The following is a 25,389-nucleotide window of genomic DNA, read 5'->3' on the forward strand; positions in this document are numbered from 1 at the left end:
ATATCATTGTTCAGCCCTGCCTGGGTCTCATTATTATCCAACCTTGAGCCTTAGTTCATCAATCCAGCCACTGCTTCAGCCTACGCAATGTTATGGGGTCTTGAGAGACTTTCCTTCATACACGTGTTTGGAGCAAGTCTCTGTAGAAGCTAAACCATCTCATCTATGATTCTGGTTTCAAAGGGGAGACATTTACAGAACCAAAGCCAGACTTTCAAGTCTGCTGATGGACTGAAGAATGTTCCCGGATCATGTCCCACATACGGAGAGCGTTGCTATTTCTGAAGGATATTTCTTCTGTTTCTGCAAGGTATCCTGGGAGAAGCGATGTGTTGCCTACAGGAGTTAACGATAGTTTTCTGGTCAGGCTAATGCTGCCTGTCTTACTTCTCAGCCAACTAGATGCCTTTCTCGGGGCCTTAGAGGATACAGACTGCAGGCCTTCTTGGATCATCTCAGGGCACCATCCCACAGTGACACGCTCCTGCTCATCACCAGAGTTATTCTGTATATTAGTCTGAAGGGTGGGCCTGGCTTCCCTCTTCAAATGCAGAAGTGACGAGGGCCACTAGTGCCGTATTCTCCAAGGCAACCAGAAAATCAGTTAGCCACTGCTTGGGGCACTACCCCACCCATGGGAGTAACAGCGTAAAATAGAGTCAAGAGCTGGGCCAAGAAAAACCTAGATCCAGTGCATAGAATATTGAGACACCTCTTTTTCTCTCCCTGTGCACATCTCTGTCCCGACCTCACTTTATCAGTGAGTCTAAGACCTTGCTGCATGGGCAAGGGATCCAAACCCCTCCATTTGACTGCAGTCTCCTTAATAGGAAGCAGCAGAAGACGTACAGCAGGGACAGCCTGCAAGGGCCTTGGCTGGCAGGTCAGGAAGCCTGGCCTCTCATCCTAGCTCGGCCACCCACTAGCTGTGTGACATTGGGCAAGACGTCTGCCCCTTCTGTTTCCGTATCTGCAAAATAAATTAGCTGCGCGAGATAATCTGAGGTCACCACGTCCTGCTCCAGTAATCCCATAACTCTTCATGGCTCTGTAGGCAGGAGCGTTGGACTGCTGTTACTGCTGCTTTGTGCTGATGATTGAAATCATTTCTGTTCTACTTATTTACCGTCACTTTAAAAACAAGCATGAGGGTCTTTCTAACCACATTCCAGTGGTGTAATGACATCCAAATGCTGTGATGAGCTGAGGCATGGCCGAGGAGTCAGTACCTGGGACAGACTGCACATCTTCTGGGACTTACAACCCCTAAACCCCTCCCTTCCTGGGGCAGCAGAAGGAGTAGGACACAAGACGTTACTTCCCACCCTCCAAGTACTGATTACGGTTAAATTAGATAAGCTTAATTTACAACCTTTTTATTGTCTCCAGGACAAGGACCCTTTTGGGCTTAACGTTATTGCATTTGCTCCAGGTCAACTCAGTGCTTTAATGTCCACCAGCGAACCGTCAGACTGACAGGCTGGATGTCTTACTGCGCGCAGGCATGGTTTTCTTGGGCTAACTATACGTAGCTGAGTGTTTGTAGAATGATGCTAATTGAAACAAAGGGGGCCAAAGTGGCCTCATGTGACTCACTCTCTTTACCTCCCATCCAAGATCCAAAACAGAGTTTCATCTTAAAAATGAGAAGTGTATAGAGGTGCGTCTCCTGTGGAATATTTCAGTCTGACATCGGGGAAGATCCCTCCTTCGGAATGTTGATGTCAGATGTGTATGAAAGAGGAAATGTATTAGTAGGGGCATGGCAGTGTGTCGTTTTCCCAAGCACCTTCTATTCATCTGGGACTCATTTAAATCTTTAATTCACAATTCTTATTGTGCGTGGATCAGTGTTCCCTGCACATTGACAGTGATCCCTGTATTCCCTGATGGGCTGCCAGTTTAAAAAAAACCATAGCATTTTCTGTGGGATATACAGAAATGATGTTCTGAGTCTTGGTCACTGGGCCTATGTCTCTAAGAGGTGGCACTGGTTAAGAGAAGTAGCTTTTCCAGGAAGTTATTTGTCCTACTGAACACCAAAGGAAGCTGCTTTTCTTCTTGTGTGTGATATCAGATCACACAGAGAATACCACAGACGCTAGAGGGAACGTCCTATCTGGGCAATCTTTCTGAGATGAAACTCACCTTCTGATTTCCTCTGTGTGATCGACAGAGCTGGTATCAGAAGCACATGTCCAACTTTCACCAGGTTCAGGCAGATATATTCTCATGCCTGGCTATTCACAGCAGGAAGGCCGTGTTCTCAAACACGAGGTATTTTGATTGTACCAATTTGTGTGTGCACATGGACTGCCTGCATTTTTTAGGACACATAAAAAAATAGTAGTCTCTTGGAGAGGACTAGATTTTTTTAATGCAGATTTAATTTTTTATTGAAGTATAGTCACTTTACAATGTTATGTTAGTTTCAAGTGTATAGCAAAATGATTCAGTTTTATGTATATATATAATACATATATATATACACACACACACACACATATATATACGTATTCTTTTCCAGAGTCTTTTCCATTATAGGTTATTACAGGATTTGAGTATAGGTCCTTGTTGTTTATTTTATATATAGTAGTGTGTATCTCTATTTTCTATATAGTAGTGTGTATATATTAATCCCAAGCTCCCAATTTATCCCTGCCCCCCCATTCCTCCTTTGGTAACCATTAGTTTGTCTTCTATGTCTGTGAGTCTATTTCTGTTCCGTAAATAAGTTTGTTTGTATCGCTTTTTAGATTCCACACATAGGTGACATCATATGATATTTGTTTTTGGCTGACTTAACTTCATTTAGTATGATAGTCTCTAGGTCCACCCTTGTTGCTGCAAATAGCATCATTTCATTCTTTTATATGGCAAGTAATATTCCATTGTATATATGTACCACATCTTCTTTATCCATTCATCTGTCAGTGGACATTTAGGTTGCGTCCATGTCTTGGCTATCGTAAATAGTCCTGCTATGAACATTGGGGGGTATCTATCTTTTCGAATTCGAGTTTTCTCCAGATACATGCTCAGGAGAGGGATTGTTGGATCATGTGGTAACTCTATGTTTAGTTTTTTAAGGAACCTCCAGACTGTTCTCCATAGTGGCTGCACCAATTTACATTCCCATCAACAGTGTAGGAGGGTTCCCTTTTCTCCACACCCTCTCCAGTATCCATTATTTGTAGACTTTATAATGGTAGCCATTCTGACCAGTGTGAGGTGGTACCCCACTGTAGTTTTGGTTTGCATTTTATAATGAGTGACATTGACCATCTTTTCATGTGCCTGTTGGCCATCTGTATGGAAGAGGACTAGATTTTAAAGTCCTTGCTCTCAGCTTTATGTCTTAATCCTCCTCTCTATCCATCTAGCGCCTAGCATACCGTCTGACACGAAGTAGGTGCTTATTAAGTGCTTATTGAATAAATGAGTATAAGGACTATAGGGTCAAATTTTTTCCTTAGCAAAATGCTTCGACCCTAATAAGTGCGCTCTCTCCCCTCCATCCTTCTTATCCTGTCCCTCCCACCCAACAGATGGTGCTGAAAATGTTATTATTAGAGTCTCTTCTTTATGTTTAAGGCTTTACGTATCAATTTAAAACATAAATAGCCTTCAGATAAATAACCCTTTATGTTAGCAGCCATGTATGGCAAAGTATCCTCGGAGTAAGAATACGAAGACAAGCTTTTATCAGAGGGGAGAGTGGACACGCAGGGAGGGGTTTGATTGTCGGGAGCATTGGAAGGTAGTACAGCGAGGCCAGGTATTAATCCCTTAACGACCTGGCCTACCATTGGCCAGAAGAAATTAGGACCATGTTTGCTTATGAGCTGACAATTGTGAGAATTTTGCATCCAAGTTGATAGCAAAGAAGGTATCAGTACACGGAAGGAAAATTATTTTAGGTGCCTTTACCACCCTCTGAGTAATCTGCGTCTAGAAGCCCCCCAACCCTGCCCACCTTCACTGGTGGGTTAGATCCATGTAAGGGAAGAAATATCCAAAAAGGAGCTAAGATCAGTCATTAGGAAAGTGGTCAGCCTCCTGTTTCTACTTTAAAAACTAAGTATTAGAGTTCTACAAGTGATACATGAATATTCTCATTCTTTGACACTCAGGCACAGCAGAAGTTGTGAAGAAAGAAAGGCACATTCTCCCCTTTCACCACCACACTCTACAGCTCCACACCCTTCTTCTCCCACAGAAAATCACTGTTAATGGTTCGGTACTTTTCCAGACCTTTTTCCATGCATTTGTATATATACATGAACATATACAAATGTATAAGATTTTCTTCCCTTTGTAAATGAGATCGGATTACGCATATTGTTTGGCAACTTGATTTTTCCCTTAATAACATGCACTAAACATCTTCCCCGTCCCTGAGACCACCAAAATAAAAACCCGCAGGTAGATTAAGACCTGTGTTCAAATCCTGCTCTGTCACATTTAGCTATGTGACCTTCGAGAGCTCATATTCCTTTTCGGATCCTCAGATTCTTCATCTCTAAAATAGGATCATAGTAGACACTTAGAAAAATTAATTCTCTTCTCCTTCCCCTTTCATTTTTGGTGAGAAATACTTTTAGTTTGTATTCAGGACTTCAATTTGATTCCATTTTCTCTTTTATTCAACTATGTCTTAATAATTAAGCTTTACTGACCATCTCCCTGGTTTATAATAGTTATGACACGAGCCGCCAAGGAAAGCCAGAAAGCACTCCCTTAAAAGAAAAAAAAAAGGGAGTCTGACTGTTATTAATTATAAACATTTGATAGCTCGGCCAGCGTGTGTTGAAAAGATTTGGTAAACGTACGTGGAGGAGGGGAACGAAGTACGCAATGAAAGCCAGATGGCTGAAAATGAAGGAAATTCCAGGCAATTTCTGCAGCTTTGTTCTAACATACTTTTCAAACTAAACTTTTATTTCTCTGCAACAGAGAACAGCTGAGTGGTGCAGAATAGATAAACAGTGAAGGGGGGGTAAAGAAGCCCATAATTCCAGGAATAGTACTTGGTTTCTGCCCCCCACCCCAATCCCATTCCCTTTTCTCCGACCGAGGGTGGTTCCTAGGACCAGCAAGAACTATAAAAGAAGTTTGAGGATCCCTATCTGAAACGAGAAAGTTAAGGAAAAACATCTTAAAGATCACAGAGTGTCCTCTTTAAAAGCAAACTGCAGAATGCCTATTTTATTGTACACTAACAAAATCCATGCAGACCAGCAGCAAATGATTTCCAATTCCGAATTTTCTTTTATATTAGCCTAAAATGGCCACAGCAGAAGGTGTCGCCCTTTTACACGACCGTGTTTTAATTTACTTGATGGAACTTTCAAAGCTTTCCAGGAACCGACCCCTTTGACAACTTGTTTTAAGGGTTACCGTTTCAACATGCTCTCTAAATATTGGTTTATCTTTTGCTGGGTTCCCAAAGTTTCCATATGCTGCCTTTTGTCCATGCTAACTTTTAAGTGCTCAAAGCAAAAGCACACCAAAGCTCACTGACGTCCACAGAAATTGAGTCCAGATTTGGAGGCCGTGTTCAGACGTCCTTAGAAATCTAATACTACTACTATTGTCATCCTCTTTGGGAAATCCAGATGCATAATTACACTGTCTCTCTCTTTTCTTCCACTGATGGACAGAAGAACCTGCCAAGACCTGTTCCTTAACAGCTGGGCCTGATTGGCTCAGTGGCAGCCTCTGCTATTTCTCTACCCAGGAATGTGCTGGCCTAGTGATCAGAATTGTCCCCAGCAGCATTTTGACATCAACAAGGGTAACCATCACATGTATGCTTGCATTGGGGCTTAAATCTTCATTTCTCCTAATGAGAACCCTCTCCATGGTTACACATCACCTGTTATATCAACCACAGACCTCTGTGAAATGAGCTTTGCTGGTATTAGAAGTTACCAGCATAGATTTAGCTGTTGCATGAATCTGGGGTAAAAATCAAGGGATTGGCTCTACCTTCTCATCATGTCACTTGATGAGGGAAGTGTTCCTTGTTTCTTAACATCGATGTGGTTGGACAGCCTTTTAGACTGCATAATTCTGCCTGGACTCTGACAAAGTCGTTATACAAACCATTGACTGAAATTAACCTTCTGCACGACAAAAAATACAGCAGAAAGTGTGTTACATCTCAATTCAGTAAAACATAAAAATGCACTGGGCATCTTCACGCACAGCAGTCTGCTTGCATTTGGTCCTCAGAAATGACTAGAAGACAAAACCTGTTCTAACAGAGTTACCAGCTATTGGAGGAAGATTTCAAAACAGTAACTTCTCTGAGTGAGGCAAGCACAAGGTTCTGTGGGAGCGTGAGGCTGAGGGGAAGGCTTCCTGGCGGAGGTGACGCCTGTGCTGAATCATATCGCATAAGCAGGAGTTACCCAGGTGAAGAAGGGAGAGAAGAGATGTTACAGGCATAAAGAAAAACATGGACACAAAGGAAAGGACAAGAAATGGAAGCTAGTGTTAGAGGGTGGGCAGGGACCAGCTGCAGGATAGCCCAGTACGCTAAGTTGTTTGGACTTTACGTCCTATAGGCAATGGAGAGCCATTAAGGGGAGTTAAACAGGGGAGTGGAACAGTCAGATTTGCTTGGAGAAAGATGACTCTGGCTGCTCATCCAACAGAGCTAAAGTAGTAACAGTGGCTAGCTTTTATTGCCTCATAGGCATCTGCTCTTTTTCTCATGCAGTGTCTCAAATAAGTAGTGTACTCTGTGTATCCTACACCATTCCGTTTTCAGTGAAATTAATAAAGGCCTCTTGTCCTAGGTATGTTAGCATTTTGTAGGCCTCCACATTCAACCCAGAATGATGTGGACTCAGCCCATACACCTGGCAGGAGGATAGAGCTCCAAGGAAGGCTATCACAAAGGAAGGAATGAGAGGTGCGGCTCAATGATCCCTGAGGCCCTTCCAGTTCTGACATTTTGTGGTTCCTTGAAGGTTATGATAACTATCCACAGAACTGAAGCTTTTCAAGAAAGAAAGAAAAGGTGAATTATATTAGGAAAATACCTTGAGTCAAATTTAAGTCCCCAAGACAAAGCACCTCTATAAGTCACAAAACAGGAACTGGCTTTAACTATAAATTAAGAAGCCGTGAGGAGTCTACAGGGGACAAGACTTATATTTCCATAAGAAAAATGTAGGTGAGAGCTTTCAGGCAGCAAGGATGGTGAAACACTGAAATGATGAACATTTTTAGAATACCTTAATGTTGTTTGTTCATATGTAAAAGGATACAAAATGTTCTCCATCCCTGGATTTAGAATTTTACAGTGCTCTTTACTATAATGCCTTAGAACTAGAACTTGTCTTCATTCAACCTCCATTGAACAAATATTTATTGAACTACTACTTTGTGCTGGGCATTGTGCTGGAGATACAGGGGTGAACAAACCCACCTTGTTCCCTGAAACAGGTAAAGCCAGAGTTTGGGGAATGGTCCTGGAGAAGCCATTACATTTTTTTAATCTTGGGTACTACCCTCCTAAGTATAGTTATTAAACTAAACAACCTCCTGCATTCTTCACTGCTTTAGGAGCTGACATATCTGTACCAGTCATCAATCCCATTGCTCATAAGCACCATGGGGATGGAAATATCACCACCAGGTAGCTTTCTGCTATGGGTATGGTGATGAAACATTGGAGTTTTACAGTTCACAAACCTTCTAGCTTACAAATCTCTCAGCAGAAGTAGAGTGGAGACTCCCAAAGTAAATCTTGTCTACCATATATATATATATATATATATATATATATATATATATATATATATATATATATATTTTTTTTTTTTTTTTTTTTTTTGCCTTTCCCTATAATCCAGTGTTTCTAACGTACTGAAGTAACGATTTAAAGTCAAGCAATGATTCAGCCAAAGCTTTGAAATGAGAATTATTGCTGCCTAAGTGTACCCGATACCTTCTTTGGAAATTTTGAAAGAAGGCCTCACGCAATTTGAGATGAAGAGCTTTTCTATGACCTCAGAGTTAGAAATCTGCTCTGTTGCTGTGTTTCTTAAACCTGGAAAACAGAGAAGTAGGGAAAAGACTGGAGAAAGAGATAGAGACAAAGAGATGTTTAGGCAACATAAAGATGAGGGAGTGAAAAAGAGAATGCTCTGATGTGTGCTCAGTAACCTGGGGGAGAATACCGTTCAGAAACAGTTCTTCGATCTGGAAATATTATTCCCATCATGGCGCCAGTCCAAGGTCAGGAAGTTCTTGGGTTATCTGCCACACTTACAGAAAGATCTGTTACAAAGCAGAGTCCAGCTAACTACTACGTTTCCTGTGGTGAATCAGTGTTCTTCCTTTATTCTTGTCTTTGCCATTTCTTTTTTCTTCATCATTGTGCCTAATTACCTCTACCAGGAATGCAAGGAATTTTGTTTGGTGTTTGTGTTAGTGACACAAAAAGGCCTAGAGTGATTGTCGCTGGATTAACACAGCTTCCAGACCCACCAGATGCTCACTGCTTTTTCATGGGGCTCCTAGGGTATTTTTTTTTTTTTGAAGTTTGAAAATATTCTGTTTTTAAAATTTTTATTGGAGCATAGTTGATTTACCATGTTGTGTTAGTTTCAGGTGTACAGCAGAGTGAATCAGTTATACATATCCACATATCCACACATGTTTTAGATTCCTTTGCCGTATAGGCCATTATAGCGTATTGAGCGGGGCTTCTAGTTTTACTGGTGGAGTGACTATCTAAGGGACCTAGACAGACACAAACACAGGCGATTGGCTCTACGTTAGAACCGTGGAAGGCGGTACATTCTCTGTCACGTACTGCTGTCGACTCTGGTTCCCAAGTGGATAGACACAGCCGCCTTTCTGGATGGCCAGAGGTCACTATTCATGTCATTCAAAGAGCCACAAAGGACCCTCCGCCCAGGTTGCATAGAACTTGACACTTCTTCCACTATTAGCAATGGTGATAAACACCAAAGCCATGGTTTGCTTTGATGGTGTGCCTCTGGTAGTTCATTATCATCTTAGCATGATTTTTTTTTTAATCAGACACCATATTTTTCCTAATAGGAATCTTGGCAATACTTGGGGTGACTTCAGGATAAGAACCAAAGGAGACTTGGCATTGCCAGAGCTAAATATTCCCCACTGGGAATCAGGAGAAGGCCCGGAATTAGGGAGAAATCGTGGGTTTTGAGGTCAGATAGATTTCGGCTCCTTTATTTGCTTTGTGGCGCTGGGTTGGCTCCTTTAACCTCTCTAAGACTCAGTTGTCCTCAACTGTAAAACAGATATAATTGTCTGAACCAGGGGGAGGAGGGGTTGTAAGGATGGTCACATTCAAAAATCACTCAGCCAGTTCCTACCTCATAGAGTAGATGCTCAAAAAAATAAGGGTTTGGGCTTCCCTGCTGGTGCAGTGGTTGAGAGTCCGCCTGCCGATGCAGGGATCACGGGTTCGTGCCCCAGTCCGGGAAGATCCCACATGCCACGGAGCAGCTGGGCCCGTGAGACATGGCCGCTGAGCCTACGCGTCCGCAACCTGTGCTCCGCAACGGGAGAGGCCACAACAGTGAGAGGCCCGCGTACCGCAAAAAAGGAAAAAATAAAATAAAAATAAGGGTTTGCTATCCCTCTTAGTTCCCTATTCAGGAAAACATATCATATAAAAAGACCTTCATGTTTATTTCATAGTCATTGCAGTTTATTCCTTCATTTTCTTAACCAGCTAGTGTGGGAGCAGAGTAATGGGGAGGGCGTGGATAGAACCGAGCTTCAAGGCAGCTTTCTGTACAGCCTTTGCCCCATCCCTTGGGCAGTTCTAGAACAGAAAGCAGAGCAGCTGGTGCTCGTGAGTTCCATCACTCCTGCAAAAGGTAGCAGTTGTTGGGATATTCCATTTTATTTTAACACCTAATCCAATAAGGTGTGTTTTGTAAGAACAGCAATGAACTGATGAAGTGGGAGCAGAGGGGTCAGAGTCCAAATATTCCTAAAAAGTTAATATCCTGTGTGACATGATTGAAGGAAATAAGGCCCATGGGCAAGTGAGGCATGAGTCCTGGAAATGAGCAGCTGTGTCCTGATGGTTGGAAAAGCCTGTGAGAAGTCAGGGAGAAATCAGAAAGCTTACATAAATAGTGTTACTCCTACCCAATTGTCTCCTCAAATACTTGTGGGAGAGAGAAGGAAAGAAAAGTAAAAGTAAAATCCAGCCCAGGGTACAGACAAGTTAAGGACATCTTGCCCCTACATCCTCACACATCTTCATGGGCCATCTTTGAGCAGGGTAGGGTTTCCCTAATAGCTTCCATTTATTGGGAGTTTACAGTATGCCGGGCACTGTGTTCATCTCTTCCCATGCATTATTTTGTTTAATCTTCCCCACAGCTTTATGAGGATTTACTATCCCTGTCCTAACTTTACAGCTGAGGAAACTGGGTCTTTAGCGGGGTTGTATAACTAGCCAGCAGCAGGTTCATATTTGGAACAAATTATGTTTAATTCCAGAGTTGTTACTAAAGAGCTTATGCTTCACTCTTTGCCTCGATTAATGATGTTTACACAGTCTCCATTCCTCCCTCCTTATCTCTCTCCATCCCTTCCTCCCTCCTTCCACCCATCCCTTTATCCACCCATCCCCTATCCTATTCTAGGCACTAAGCTCTAGGTATGGGAATTACCACAGTGAAAAGAACCAGTCCTCCTAGCCCCATAGTAGTTTATAGCCTAGTGAAGATAACAAAGGGAAATTTACAGGCTCTTCTTTCTTTATCTCCAGCAGTTAGCTTTCATCTCATACCTCAATTGCCAAGGGTAGAACTAGACGCTTGGTAAAAGCTAATTCTTAAGGGATAGTGAAAAATTCTTTTGAACATACACATCTCAGGGCAAAACGAAATATAGAGGAAATAAATGAACCATGCTAAAAGAAAAATCAAATAGACCTAAAGTGGATTTCTTAAAATCCAGCACTGAGTCATTCGGTAAAGCACTCAGTTCCTAAGAAAACATTTTTATAAAGAAATACTGAGTCATCCAGAGAGATGCAGCCCGGGCTTATGAATCTGGAAGACATTGGTGGCTACCTTGGACCTTTGCATCTTTGCCACTGCTAACAACCACTGGCTTAGTTTATGCTTAGCTGATGGCCTGTTTGTGTTGTAAATTACCAACATCATTACTCTCTTACACACACACACACACACACACACACACACACACACACACACACACACACACTTCTCTTTCCCCAGGGTGGGTCCCTACCTCCTTTTCCGTGCCACTCTCTTCTCTGAGAACCTCTTTCCTAGTACCTCTTTCTTCTCTCCCCCAGAGACTTAATCCTAATCACCTTGCCCTCTTACTACCCAAATTCCCAAATGACCTTTCTCTACCACCGTGCCAGGACCCCAATTCTTTCAGCTCTTTTTCTCCCTGCCCGCACCCCGGCCACCAATTCATTCAGTTCAACTCAACTTAACAGTTAGGAAAACAGAACTACCTAAGCTAATTCACACTAAGGTATGAGTGACTGATCCCCATGCCATCATTCTAGCCTTAAGAGCACGGGCTTGGGAATCGTACAGATCTGGGATTTTACTCGCTCACTGGCCTTGAGCAGATGGTTTAACTTTTCAGAGCTTCAGATCCTCTGTCTTTAACTCTTGGATAATTGTTGTGTGGATATATACGTTGAGTGCTTGACATAGCAGCTAGCACACATGAAGCACTCAGTGAATAGTCATAGGTATTGGCTGTGTCGTTTGTGTGTGTTTTGTTAAATATATATCTCTGTAAGAAGTTGTGCCTGGGTTGGAGGATGTGGGTGGATCTGTATGTGCTTTAAGGAACTGGGGCTCTCCACGTTTTTCCTTAAGGAAGGAGGGGGAAGCTCTGTTACAAAGGGAAGGGGCTGTCCAGTCTAAGCTAAGAATACCTGCCCCTTGACTATATCTCATTCAATAAGCTCTAGCCCCCAGGGAGAGGGAGCATTTTCTGCTGGTGAAGGGAAAATCCAGGTCAATCAAGCACACATTTATTAAAGCCTTGCTGTGTTGCAGGCCCTGAAGAAACACACAAGTCTGGGACATAGACCCCGGGGCCAGGCACTAACAGCTGATTGGGAGGTCGGTACACAAATAGATCATGACAATGCGTAATCACAGTGGCCATAGCAGAGATGTGGATGACTGTCTTCTGGGAACACTGAGATGAGTCACCTCCTCCAAATCGGGGAGGGTGACCCAGAGAAGGTGATCACTGAGCTCAGTGAGTCTCTTGTTCTTATAGACGTCAAAGTATTTTTTCCTAAAATTCTAATCTAACATATGATTGATATACTACTTAGATAGCGCCCCTAAAGTCCCAATCCAGGTTTTTCAGAAGCCCTTGGGACAGCTTTGTGTCCTGCTTTCTGTCCCCTTTCAGTCTTCCAGATGAACCCGAAAGTGCTTGATTCCCCTGTGTTACAAGAGCATTTCTGGTTGCTCTCAGTTAATTAACAGGAAGCTGACGTATTTATGTCCCATAATGATGTAATGCAATAACAGCTCTACCAACTGTTTAAAATAGGTCAGATTATTTACTACCAGCTTTGCTGGATCTTTGTCCCTGTGAGTGACACAAGAACTTGAAACTCGATCATTTATCTGTAACTTCCCTGTCCTCTCCAAGGTACTGTGCTGCCCTCAGACAGTTCTGATGGCTCAAGAGATGCAAAACAGGGACCGAGAACGTAGGGCAATGTATTTGTGTTGCATCTTCAGGCAATGGTAGAAAACTCTGAAAAACAGAAGGATCACTAACAACCTGCCATCTCCTTCAGCTGCAAACTCAGGGTCAAGAGCTCTTAGATTACACAGTTTTGCAAAGTTCTCCGAGTTCTGTGTGACTTGGAGTTATGTAAATACAGGATACTGAATTATTACTCTCTCTTTATTTCATCTTTTAAGCCACCTCTTCTTCTCTTGCCCTGTGAGATACTCCAGGGGGGTGGTTTTCAGGGCGCCACTATCTAATCAGTCCTCGATACTTGCTTATTGTGCAAATGTCATTGCAAGACTGGCTTAGCACACAGAAACATCACAGAGAAATCTCGGTTTGGGAACTGACACACAAGCTGTTTTGAGGTTTAAGGAGTAAACAAAAAGGAGATGTGTGCCCTGGCCTTGGCAGAACCCCACACGCCAGACACCGGTTCCTCCTTTTTTCAACTCAAGTGTATGTGGGAGGACTCTGTAGATTGCTAAATACATCCGGGATGCTCTTTGAGAAATGGAGTTAAAGTTCTCAATAATAGAAAATGAAGCTTATGCATCACTGACACATTTACTGGGAAATTTCCCGGAATTAACAAAACCTCTGTGGGTGGTCTATCGCCCATCCCACCCCCACCTCCACTCCCACCCAAGGACCACACTTCAACTGCCTCAACTCCTTCTGCAGCTGAGCAAGCCAGCAAAAATCAAAGGCTGCAATGCCCAGAGCTTGTACAATTTTAGCTTCATCAAGCTATGGAAAATCACAGAAGGAAACTGTTACAAGCAAGGTATTTATTGATGTAAAATCCACCACAACTAGACAGATACCATTTATCAATGCTCTTTTTGTGAGGAAAGTGATGCCAGAATCAGGGTGTGGGAGAGAAGCTGATAGTGGAGCCAGATCTTCCTCACAGGACGCTCCCCACTGTCAAGCTCGATTTTGTGGCTTTTCCTTTTTGGCGCTCATGGTAGGCTGTTTGTTTGCAACCGGAGGCAGACAGTAAGATAAGAGTTTGGGGACCAGGAAAGCTTCCATTTTTCTCCTATGTTACCCGCTAGTCGCTTCCACGGGCCTCCTGAAGGCCCATCCCAGGCACACCTAGAAACACCTTCTGTGGAAATGGGCACTGTCACGCACTTCATCTTTCATTTAATGGAGGTTGACGGTATAACTGACCCGTGGTGGAGTGAAGTGAAACCACCTGTGGGCTGGATCGACCTCCCCTTGATCTAGAAAAGAAAAGTGCTGTATTCGAGCTCACCCCTGCATGCTTAACTTCTCCAGGAGGGTCGTTGGTCAGAACAAGGTTGGCACAGTGTGGACTACTTTTCACCACACACGGTCTTGCTGCAGCTGCATATTTAGGTCTAGAAAGTGGGCCCACGGATTGTATTCCTTTCTCTTGACACACACAAAGGTAGTGCGTTGAAATCTTACGTGCTTGGTCATGACATGTTGCTGCATCTTTTCATCCTCAGATGTGTAAAATTCCCTGTCCGTTGTCTCTCTGAGCACAGGCAAACTCTAAATGTCAGCCTATCCCAACCTTTATGCCCGTCCCATAATTGTCTCATCGTTTGCTATTTACTGCATTTGGGAGCCCCCAGTCCTCCTCTCTGGACAGACCAGTGTCTGAAATGGATGGATTTTCTGAACATCAAATGCACCCGTTTGTTCATAAAGAACTCTCTCTTCCTGAAAAGCCAGTTTAAACAGTGAAGCACAGGGTGGGTTTCCAGTCCGAATTCTCGTGCCCAGGTCTGAGGCAGATAATACTGATGGACCAAGAGACTTTACTGTGAGCGCATCGTCCTCAAGAATCATTGGGAATCCTTGTTTGCTGTAGACAGTTTTGCCAACCAGTTACTGGAAGCTGGATTCTTTCGCTTCCAGGGACTGAGGCATCATGGTCACATGAAGAGCTTGGTGGCCATCAAATTCTCATCACTTCCCAGTCGGCTCTATCAGTAGTATCAGTACCAAAGGATGGCAGGGCTTCATTCTTTACACTCTAAAAAGCCAGAAAGTGGTGAGGAATTTGGCTGACAGACTTGTCTAGAATCTAACGATTTGACAAATGAGTCTCCCTCAGTGACTGGGGTTGTAGAATCCCAGAATGTAATATTCCTTCATCTTATCTGCGAAGGAAGACAGGTCGGAGGTGACTTGCCCAAGTAGCCATGGCTAGCCGAGCTCAAGCTAAAAGCCTGAAAAGTAATGCTTCCCAACTTCAAGCTCGGTGTTTATCGTAAACAGGTGGACTCCAGAAACTCGTATAGTGAGTCAGAATGTAGGATCTAGAGCCAGACTTCCTAAGTTCAAATCCTGATTCTGCTACTGAGCAGTTTTATGTGTACTTGAGCGAGTCACTTGACCCCTGTCTGTCCTTGGTTCCTTGACTGTAAGGTAAGGATGAAATAATACCTACCTCAGTGGGGTTCTGTGCACATTAATGAGTTAATGTATGTAAGGCACTTTTTAGAGGGCCTGGTTATAGGCCCTGTATAAGAGTTTTCCAGTGCTAAAACTGCACTAAGAGGTAGAGTCAGGTGACAGTGTAGGGGACCGAGATGGTCCAAGGTGGCCATAACGTACTCTTTACTAGGATAAGAAAGGATTTTCCCACCAAACTATGAAAGAAGTTTTTATTCTTTCTCTCTACCTTATGAACACTATAGAAATGAATTGAGTAGTTTATGTACATCTAAGAAGATACCAGTTACCTCAGATAGAAGTCTTTGATCCTTTCCAAAGACAGCGTATCAATCCATGAGAAAAGTATTCCTCACTCTTTGAGGGTGAAGAGTAGAGGGTAGGGAGTCAAGTGGGACATGAAAGGAAAAGAGAGAAAATTCATAGAACATGAGGGTTTTCCTGTAATTTATGAATGAATGATAGTCCAGAATTAGGAACTCAGTTGACCTCCACGTGGCGTGGGATAGAAATCCTCTCCACAGTTTTTTTGGAAGTCATAGGGATTCCACTGTTCTTACTCAGAAATTAGTTACCAGGTTGCCCCACTGTTTCCATTTTTTTAACTAGAAAAATATACAGTGTGTTCTGAGGATCAGAGGGCAGCTAGAAAATTTTCTGTGGCCTGGGGAATGTTGAGCTGCATGAAACCAAACTGTTCCTTATTGTAAGTGTGGGATAAAGCAAGCACAGGTGAATACCAAAATAGTTGCTCTGATTCGGGTATAGCAGTAGCAGTCATTTCAAGGAACCACAAAGAGGCAAAAAAAAAAGAATCCTGAAGACCCATTCTTCCTATTGGCCTCTCTTGTGCAAGAGAAATAACATTATAACAACAGTGACAACAATAATAATGATGACAGCTACCATGTGATGTTTTGCTCCCAGCACCTTTGCAAGGTAGAAGGTAAGAACAGAGTCAAAACTCTGGAGACCACTTGGGATTGAATCCTGGATCTCTACTGACTAGCTGTGTGACCTTGGTCACATTACTTCATTAACCCATATATAAAAGGACATAATCATATTCCGTCTATCTTAGGTTGCCGTGAGGATTAATGAGTAAGTACGTGTGAAGTTCTTATACAGTACCTTGTACATAGCAAGCCTCCAGTAACTACTGGAAGCTATTATCACAGTTGCTGTCCCATTTTACAGATAAAGAAATTGACATTCAAAGTGCGTAACTTGCCCCAAGTTAGAAAGCACAGGTGGAAGTAGACTCCATCCCTGATTTGTTGGAATCCAAAGTTCTGGGTCAGTCTGACTCTCTGACATCGTGCACACACGTCTCCTGCTTGATGCACGTCACTCAGGGATTCAGGGCAATTCATCAGCACTATTCAGATGCAAGCGTGCTTAAACATAGTGTTCCAGGCATAAAAGTGCTAGCAATAAATGAGCATCATGGATAATCAAGAACAAATGAGGGATTTAATAAGCCAAAATAAATCCTAGTATGAGGGTTTAAGTTTAGTCAGACTTCAGTCTGATAATAATCCTGAGATAACAAAACATCAAAGAGGAAAACGTACATTCTACTTGAAGAGATCTTTGAACCTCACTGGAAAAATAACTTTAGGTCATTTTCATGTGGTCAAATATGAAAACATCTGTGCACGGCCTTCCTCTTTCTCCTCAAGAAGACACCCGTCAAGGCTAGAGAGTACACGGGCTGCTGCTCTCTGCGTCCTGTGGGTGCAACATCTGTGTGAATAGAAACATTCTTGGTCGGCAAAGAGCAGGTGCTGCCTATCGCAGTGTGTGTGTGTGTGTGTGTGTGTGTGTGTGTGTGTGTGTCCCAGCACTGACGCAATTCATCACAGCCAGCCTCCATAGTTAGCTGCTTCCTCTCCTGACTCCTCACGTATCAAACCCTGGTGACTGAGACAGAGACATCTCTCCAGGGGGAACGGCTCTATCTTTTGTTTTCCTCTGCTAAACCAGGGTTGAAATGAATTTCTAGTCTGATTAAACATGGCGGAGGGCCTGCTTAAAGCCCCACGTCACTCTGTGCCATGGGCCTGTTGGGATTCTCACCAAAGCCCGGCACCCCTTGGGACGGACAGAAAGGGATCGGGCTGGGCATCCAGCTATCAGCTGATGGGACGTGTGCTACCCAGCACTGTCCTGGGGGCTGTGGGTTTGAACTGTAGTGAGCTTAAGTCATCTTGGTCATTGGGGGTTTGGCTGCCCACGGCACCTCTGTTTTCCAGGCTCCCTTACCCACCATAACTACATCAAGGAAAACAGAGGGGAGTGAGAACCAGAATTTTCCAAGGATTTACTAGGCTTTCTACTCAATATTCTTTCCAGCCCTGAGCATGGAAATAGATAAACTGGAATTCCCCAAATGCAACTTAACAACTCACTCTGGCTGGAATACTTTCTCTTTACTTCTGCCTTTGCCTGGCCACCTCTTATTCACCCTTCAAGACTCAGCCCAGGCATCACTGACTCCAGGAAGCCTTCCATGACTATCACTTCCCTTTTGACTCCCAGTCTGTATTTTTGTGCTTCCCTACCCCTCATGCTTACCTGTCTCATAGACTAAATTGTGAGCCCCATGGGAATGGGGTGTGTGTTTCTCTCCTTTACCATTCTGTCCCTTCAAGTAGAGCCTGGCCACATAAAGCGCTCAATAAACACTAGTTGAATGAATAAATAAGTGAATAGCACTTATCACAGTATCTTGTAGTTGTCTCCTAAAGCCCTTAAGATCAAGAATTTTTTTTTTTAAATCTCTGCATCCCCATCATTCAGCATAACGCTTGGTACATAGTAGGTTTTTATCCAATGAATGCATGGCTATAGGGACACATATGTATATGAATGGCCAAATACATGGGTGGAAGAAAAAATTTAGTCTACAAGACTGTGAAAACCATTATGATGAAAAGAAAGAGGAGGCAGAATCTTGCAGGAGATTATATCAATAGAAGCAGATCTGTGGATCCTGACATAAAGGACTGAGCTTCCCAGGCATTTCACTTGGAGAGAAAGCCCATGAATATAAATGTCCAGAAAGGTTTCCATTTACAACATAAATAAATGGATTAAAAACTGCTCAAGAGAACTAACTTGAGGGAGTGTATTGGTTTGCTAGGGCTACCATAATGAAGTACCGTAAACCGGGTGTCTTACAAGAGCAGATATTTATTCTCCCACAGTTCTGGAGGCTAAAAGTCTTAAATCATCTGAGCAGGGCCATGCTGTCTCTGAAATCTGTAGGGGAAGGGGCCTTCCTTGCCTCTTCCTAGTTTCAGCTGGTTTTTCAGCAATCTTTGGTGTTCGTTGGCTTGTAGATGCCTCTCTCTAACCCTCCATCTTCCCGTGATCACTTTCCCTGTCTGTCTCCTTTTTCTAAAGACACCAGTCATAATGGATTAGGACCCACCCTGATGACCTCATTTTAACTTAATTATCTCTAAAAAGACCGTATTTCCAAATATGGTCACATTCTGGGGTGCTGGGAGTTCGGACTTCAGCATATCTTTTGGGGAGGACATTAGCAACCCATAACAGGAAGAAACTCTTAGGCTTGTAGGGTTTCAGTGAGAAATACCCCTGCAAATCAAAGAGATAGCAATCTTTATGGCCTGATTTGATGGATGCCAAACAATTCTCTGAACTCCAAAATACTTGATCCTAAATCTTAAAAGCCTTATATTCTACTTGGGATGATAACTAGAGAAAAACATTTAGGCAAATAGAATTATGTCAAATAAGATACTCTAGCCCTGACTTGGAACAGCTACATGGTCAGTGTTATAGAATCTAAACAAGGGCCAAATGACAGTAAATCTATTAGGATTGTAAAGAGGGTGCAGTTGATATGAGCTAGGATGGTGAGGGAGACCCTCCCCGAGGAAGGACTTGAGTCAGACCTGGAGCTGGGAATATGGAGAGCATTCCAGGAAGGAAAAGTTGGAAGCAACTTCACAGACGTGAAAAAGAAAAATGGTGTGTTGGGAAGCCAGCAAACGGTTAAGCCTGGAGAAGCGCATCTCTGTTTAGGGGATTTAATTCTGGAAGAGGAAGGGAGTTCGTTTAGCGCTAGACCTTCAGTGTGAGGATGCTCATCAATTAAGATCAAAGAGAAAACTGGAATCATAACCACAAGAGGGTGTTAGAGGGAGAAAAAGAAAAATGCCAGGTGACACTTGTGTTTGTGATCGAAGAGTTCCTTCTGTGATCTTGACCACAAGGAGGACAACCCTGTGACTTTTTTCTTTTTTTGGGAGTCAAGTTTTATTGGGGGGCAAAATGAGGACTGTAGCCTGGGAGACAGCATTTCAGATAGTTCTGAGAAACTGCTCCAAAAAAGTAGGGGGGAAGGTCAGTACATATGTGATTTTTTGTGAAGGGGGAGTACATGCAGTCAAGCACATATTTTTTTGCAAAAGTTTTCTGCTAGTCTCGAGGAGCAGTCATCACCATGAAGGATTTTAGTGCTTTTCTAGATATGCGGAGATAACAAGAATTGGGCTCATAAAATCAGCTCCTGAAAGTATCTAACTTTCTGAAGACCTGTTCTGCCGGTTTTTCCCAGCCTGTGACTATTTTTAATAGGAAATTTCTACCTAGAATTCTAAGCAAGCCAACTAAAATCTCAAACTTCTAAAGGCACAGGTGATTTGGCAGATCATCTACCCTCCTAACCTGTGTCTCAGGAATCCTGTCTGAATCCTAATAGTCAGCAGAAATTCTATCTCATTTGAATGTACTATCACCCAGAAGACAGGGCGATCAGAGAATAGGAGGGAGACCTTAGAAGTTTTAATTGAATCAAACTGCCTGTAGGTAAGCAGACACGTGGTGTTTCTTGGACAACGGGATGCCATAGAGAAGTGTTGGAGGGTGTGGGAGAGAAGGCTGGACATGCTTTGTACCACTGGGCCTATTTTCCAGGCCCTTCTGCTGTTTGACATGCTCTACGAAGGAAGTAGATTTAAAGCAAATGGCATGCTTGTAATGAGAGAGTAAATGTATATCTTGCTGCAAGCGCTCTTTTTTTCAAGAGCTATTCATTAATCTCTTTTTTAAAATAGCAAAAAAACACCAAGGAGTTATTTGCAATGTTGGCAACCTTGATTTTTTTTTTTTTTTAAAGAAACGATTTAGAAGGTGAGACCAGCTGGCATGGCTAAAGTCGTCACTTCCACCACACTGTTCTTCAGTAGATATAAGTGCTTTGCCACCTCAGGTGTTTGGTAATCTTGATTATAAGCATTTGTATGGAGGCAAAACCTTGTACCAAGCAGGCTGACTTCCAAGAGAAGCGTGGCTGTATCTGCTGTTTCCTGAGCCCCGCAAGCTCCTCTTTTATAGAGAGCCCTGCTTCTCTCCATGCTGTTTATCATATATGCTTTTGGTTGATTTTTGACCTTCCAATATATTTGTACTGTCTGTTGTCTAACATCTCCTTTGGTCTTTTATTTTTCCTAGGCCTCTTTAAGCAGCTTTCTAAAGCACAGAGGTTGTAGCAGATCCTTCTGCTGTGGAATGTAACTATTTTCCTAAACTTGTCTCTTCTTCCTCTCTGACCCTTCATGATTCCATCCTCCATCCTTAGTGACTTAGCAGGATAGAAGGAGTAACCTGACTTCCCTTCCCAACTTTGGGGAAATCACTGGTTTCTCTGAGCCCCAGCTTGCTGGTCTGTAAGATGGAGGTGGTGATGCTGGCTCTGCTTTACCTCTGAGTTAGGTGGATCAAGTGAGATGATGTTGATGGACAGACTTTGTGATTTGCAATCAGTCGTGTAAATGCAAGTGGTACGAGCACCACATTGCCTGTCTTCTGAAATTCTGCAGTGTCCATGCTTCAGCCCAATAGTTTAGCAGTTAGCTCATTCCTCTTACCTAACATTGTTTGCTGTGTCTCCTGGGTGTTTGTCAGTTCTCCCCATCTTTGCTGAAAGCATGTGGAAGGTAGCGAGCACGTTCCCCACTTCTGTATCTGCCACAGGGCTTATTAGCAGGGTACGCGTAAATGCTCAGTTAATGTGGGCAGGTCACAAATGTCCTTTCCCTCAGTCTCTGTAACCTGTGGTACTTTGACAGACTCACCCTGGGAAGAATTCTCACTCTATTCATTAAACTCTGTCCTCACAATCGTCATCCACGCATTTAACAAATATTTACTGAGCAACCAGTAAGGACAGTTCATATTAGCTAATGTTTACAGAGCCCTTAATCTGTGCCAGGCACTGTGCTTATGCCCTTTACGTAGACGTTTTCACTTAAACCTCCTAACAACGCTTTGAAGGGAGTATTGCTATTATTTCTATTTTAAATAGGAGTAAACTGTTTAGTAACTTGCCCAAGGTTATGCAATTAGAGAGTGGCAGGGCACGGTTCATTCACAGAGAATCCAACTCCAGAGCCAAAGGTCTCCTTCATTAGGCCACGATACCAACCCCGGGCATCCTTGTTGTGCCGGCACTGGAGTAGGTCCTGGAGATATTAAGTTGAATAAGTCAGGGCCGTTAGGGTCTAACGAGAGAGATAAATATAAGTAGACAAGTAACTACAGTGTGGTGACAATGAGCCTGAGGGAAGAAAAGAATGCCACTAGAAGGAAAGACACAGTAGCGTGCTGGAGAGGGAAAGGTCTAGCTCTGCCTTGTGGGAGGGGCATCGGAAAAGTGTTCAGAGAGGAAGGTGGTGTTCGAGATCCAACCTGAGAGGGAGAGGCATCTGCCAGCCAGAGAAGAGCAGTCCTCTTCTGCTGGGTGCTCAGCAAAGCTGAGAATGGGGTGACCAGAGATTACACCAGAAAGATATACTCAAACTTCTTTGGGAAGCACATGGCAGGCGAGCCAAGGGTTTGACCATCGGCCTGTGGGTAACAGGGAGCCAGTGGATGTTTTTTTATAAGCTTTATTTCGAAATAATTTCAGTGTTTAAAGAAGTCGCCAAAATAGTACACAGATCTCCCTTATACTCGTCCCCTCAGTTCTATAGTTGTTAACATTTTGGGACCATTTGGGAATCATTTTAGGTATATATCCCACATGCATCTTAACACTTCAGTGTTTCTTACCTAAAAACAAGAATGTTGTCATAAATAACCATCCATCAAGAAACGACATGAATTCAGTATCACCATCTCATGCACGGACTCCATTCACAGGTTGCCTGTTGTCCCAGCAATGCCCTCTATAGGCCCCCAAATCCAATCTAGGGTCTTGTGTTTGGTTGCCATTTCTTCTTAGATTTCTCCCATCTGGGACAGTCTCTTCTTGTCTTTCATATCCTGGACATTTTTGAAGAGTACAGGCCAGTTACTTTGTAAAATGTCCCTCAGTTTGGGTTTGTTTGATGTTTCCTCGTGATTTTTGAAATTTGACAAAAGCGCTGCAGAAGTACGCTGTGTACTTCTTAGAGCATTGTGTCAGGAGATGAGGGAAGCTGTTCCATTCCGTTCGTTACTGACGATGGCAACTCTTAGGACGTGGTTAAGATGATGTCGGCCAGGTTTTCCACCATAAAATTAATAAGTATGTTGATCATATTTATAGCAAGGAACAAGTATTTTATGTAGATAATCTAAGGCTAAGTGAAAACCCTATTCCTCACCAACCTTTCATCCACCAGTGTCAATATTCATTGATGATTCTTGCCTGAATCAAGTGTTATTATCATTGTTGTTGTTATCGTTGACAAATGGTGACTTTCTAAACTCTAGCATTCCTTCTAGTTTATTAGTAGGCATTCTACTGTCGGGTAGAGATTTCTCTTATTTATTTACTTATGAATTTCTATCCTACTTAGAGAGTTAAAATTCATTACTGTCAAATTGTCTCAGACGTGGGCAGTGAGAGCCCCTTCAAACTGGCCCCTGTGTCCTTTTGATTTATACCCCATCATTCTTTGAGTACTTCCCAGTTTCCTGGTACAAGATATTCCAGGCTCACTTTTCATTTTCCCAGCCCCTGCCCCAGAGCCCTTTTTACAGGAACTGGTTCCTTAGTGAAGAATGATACTTAGAAACCAAGATCTGGGCATTTGATATGCTTGATACTACTAGGAGACCTAGAGGTCATTGCTTCGAGACCTGTTAGCAGAGAGAGCTAGGAAATGTTGTAAACATATACATCTGTATATTTGTATATACTCATGTATATCTATTGATATATCTTCGTCTATCTAGGTATCTGTCTATTATATATCATGAGTCCACACTGTTTTCAATACCAATCGAATTTTATCAGGTTTATTCTAGTCTTCCCACTTTCTGTATCTGTAACTCCTCTCTGACAGTAAGAAGTCTGGCTCCCATTCTCCTTCATGTACTTGTGTATTTGTTCAGTCCTTCCTGAATGTTTGGTTCCCAGTTATCATTGCCCGTGGTGAGCCCCGTCACATGCCAGTGGACCACTCCGCACCAAGCCTCAGGCTGTTCGGTCCTACAAAGCCAAAGAGGGAAGGAAGGAGGAAAACCCAGTTAGAAAGTTCAGCTCCAGCCAGGCAGCACCACCTTGCCCCCACTGGGTGCACTGGACCAAAACTGAGCCCTGGACACCCTGGCCCCCCTCCCCTGAAAGCCCAGCTCGGGCTCCAATGAGGTTTATAATCAGAGGAAGTCAAGTGAGCAGATTCACATTTTAGACTGACGTTTTGGAAGCTTCAGGCTGTGGATAGATTGGAAACTGGAAGATGTGGAGATAAATGAGGAGCCACTAATAATAGTCCAAGAAGCTTAAAGTGGGACAGGGTTATAGTGTCCCTGGTGAAGGGAGGATTCTCTTGGCCCTACCTTAGGATTTCTAGAGCTGGCCACGCTCCATGGTATCTGATTTATTATTGCCGGATTGCTATCTACCTCCTGACCTCAGAGGCATTGTAAAGGAAACAAATATTTTGGGGGGAACCTTAAAAAAAAATCACAAGGTAGAAATGTTGGGCAGAAATGTCAAGTTGGAGGATTACACACAAGTATAAAGAATGCATCTAACAAATAACTGAAATTTATAATGGTATTTTGCCTCCCAATACAAACTGCATTTTAAAATTTGGAGTGGAGAAACAAACCCTACTGTGCTGCAAAAGCCAGCGTAAGAGGAGGTTCTTCAGATAATAGCTTGCGGTGGGGAGAGTCTGCCGTTAGAAATTATGTGCATTTATACCAGTAACAAACAGTGAGTTGCTGGAGGCCTCTCTGAAAGAGTAGGGGAGCAAACCCTTGGCAGTTCACATAATGAGCCCTTGTGTAAAGGAAGGCAAAAAGTCCTCCTTTTGTGTAGCTAATACGAACACCAGCGGCTAAGAAGCTGCAACCACCGTGGGTCCTTGATTGCCCAGATTACCTCTTACAGCCACCTTCACAAAAAAACAAACATGCTCGCGGGGGAACCACACTCTGCCTTTGCCCTTCAGTTGCCAAGTCCCACTGCTGCTTCACTGCAAAACAACTGTTCGTGACCCTGGGCGGCTTCAGTGGCGGCTGCTTCTATCACTGAGGAATAGATCTGTCATTTTGCCATTTGTCATTTTCTGAAGCTGTGAGCACCGGGGATCCTAAAATTTGCATCTCAGATCTAGTTTGTACTGCCGTCTTCATCATCCTGGCCCTCAGAAGCCGTAGCCTGGCTGCCTGGGTTTGAATCCTGATTCCCTTGTTTACTAGCCGTGTGAGTTCGGACAAGTTGCTCGTCTGGTCAGAGCCTCTGTTGTATTGCCCCATAAAATGGGAGAACGGATAATACCATCTTCATAGAGTTGATGTAGGTAATACGTAAGTTCAGATATGTGTCCCACATCCTGGGGGAGCTTAGCCCTGAGTCCTGCTGGGATAATGCAGAGCTGGGGCTTCTAAAATCCGCAGTGCTGGCCTCTGTCACAGGGAGCAGCCCCGTTCTCAGCACCCCCATGTCCAAGTCATGGGAGACTTTGATGTGATGCAGGTGGCGTTGACATCAGTGTGAGGCCTGGCAGGAGGCATTGTAGGCCATGACTAATTAATCATTTAACGTCTTCAGGCCTCAACTCCTTGTTTAAAACGCAAATAATCACAGTACCTCTCTCACAGGGCTGTGGAGAGGATTAAAGGAGGCAACTCATTTAAAGCAACTAGCACAGTACCTGGCTCACTGTAAACACTGGCAATGTTAGTATTATTATTGTTATTGGC

The 25,389-nt window shown here is 43.2% G+C and overlaps 1 protein-coding gene across 3 annotated transcripts in view; it reads left to right on the forward strand.

The window, feature by feature from the left end:
* Nucleotides 1-25,389, forward strand: part of ADAMTSL1 (ADAMTS like 1) — a 470,685-nt gene that overhangs the window by 240,845 nt on the left and 204,451 nt on the right. The window lies entirely within an intron of this gene.

This window comes from Pseudorca crassidens, chromosome 7, assembly GCF_039906515.1.
Source record: "Pseudorca crassidens isolate mPseCra1 chromosome 7, mPseCra1.hap1, whole genome shotgun sequence".
In the NCBI taxonomy this organism is placed as follows: domain Eukaryota; kingdom Metazoa; phylum Chordata; class Mammalia; order Artiodactyla; family Delphinidae; genus Pseudorca; species Pseudorca crassidens.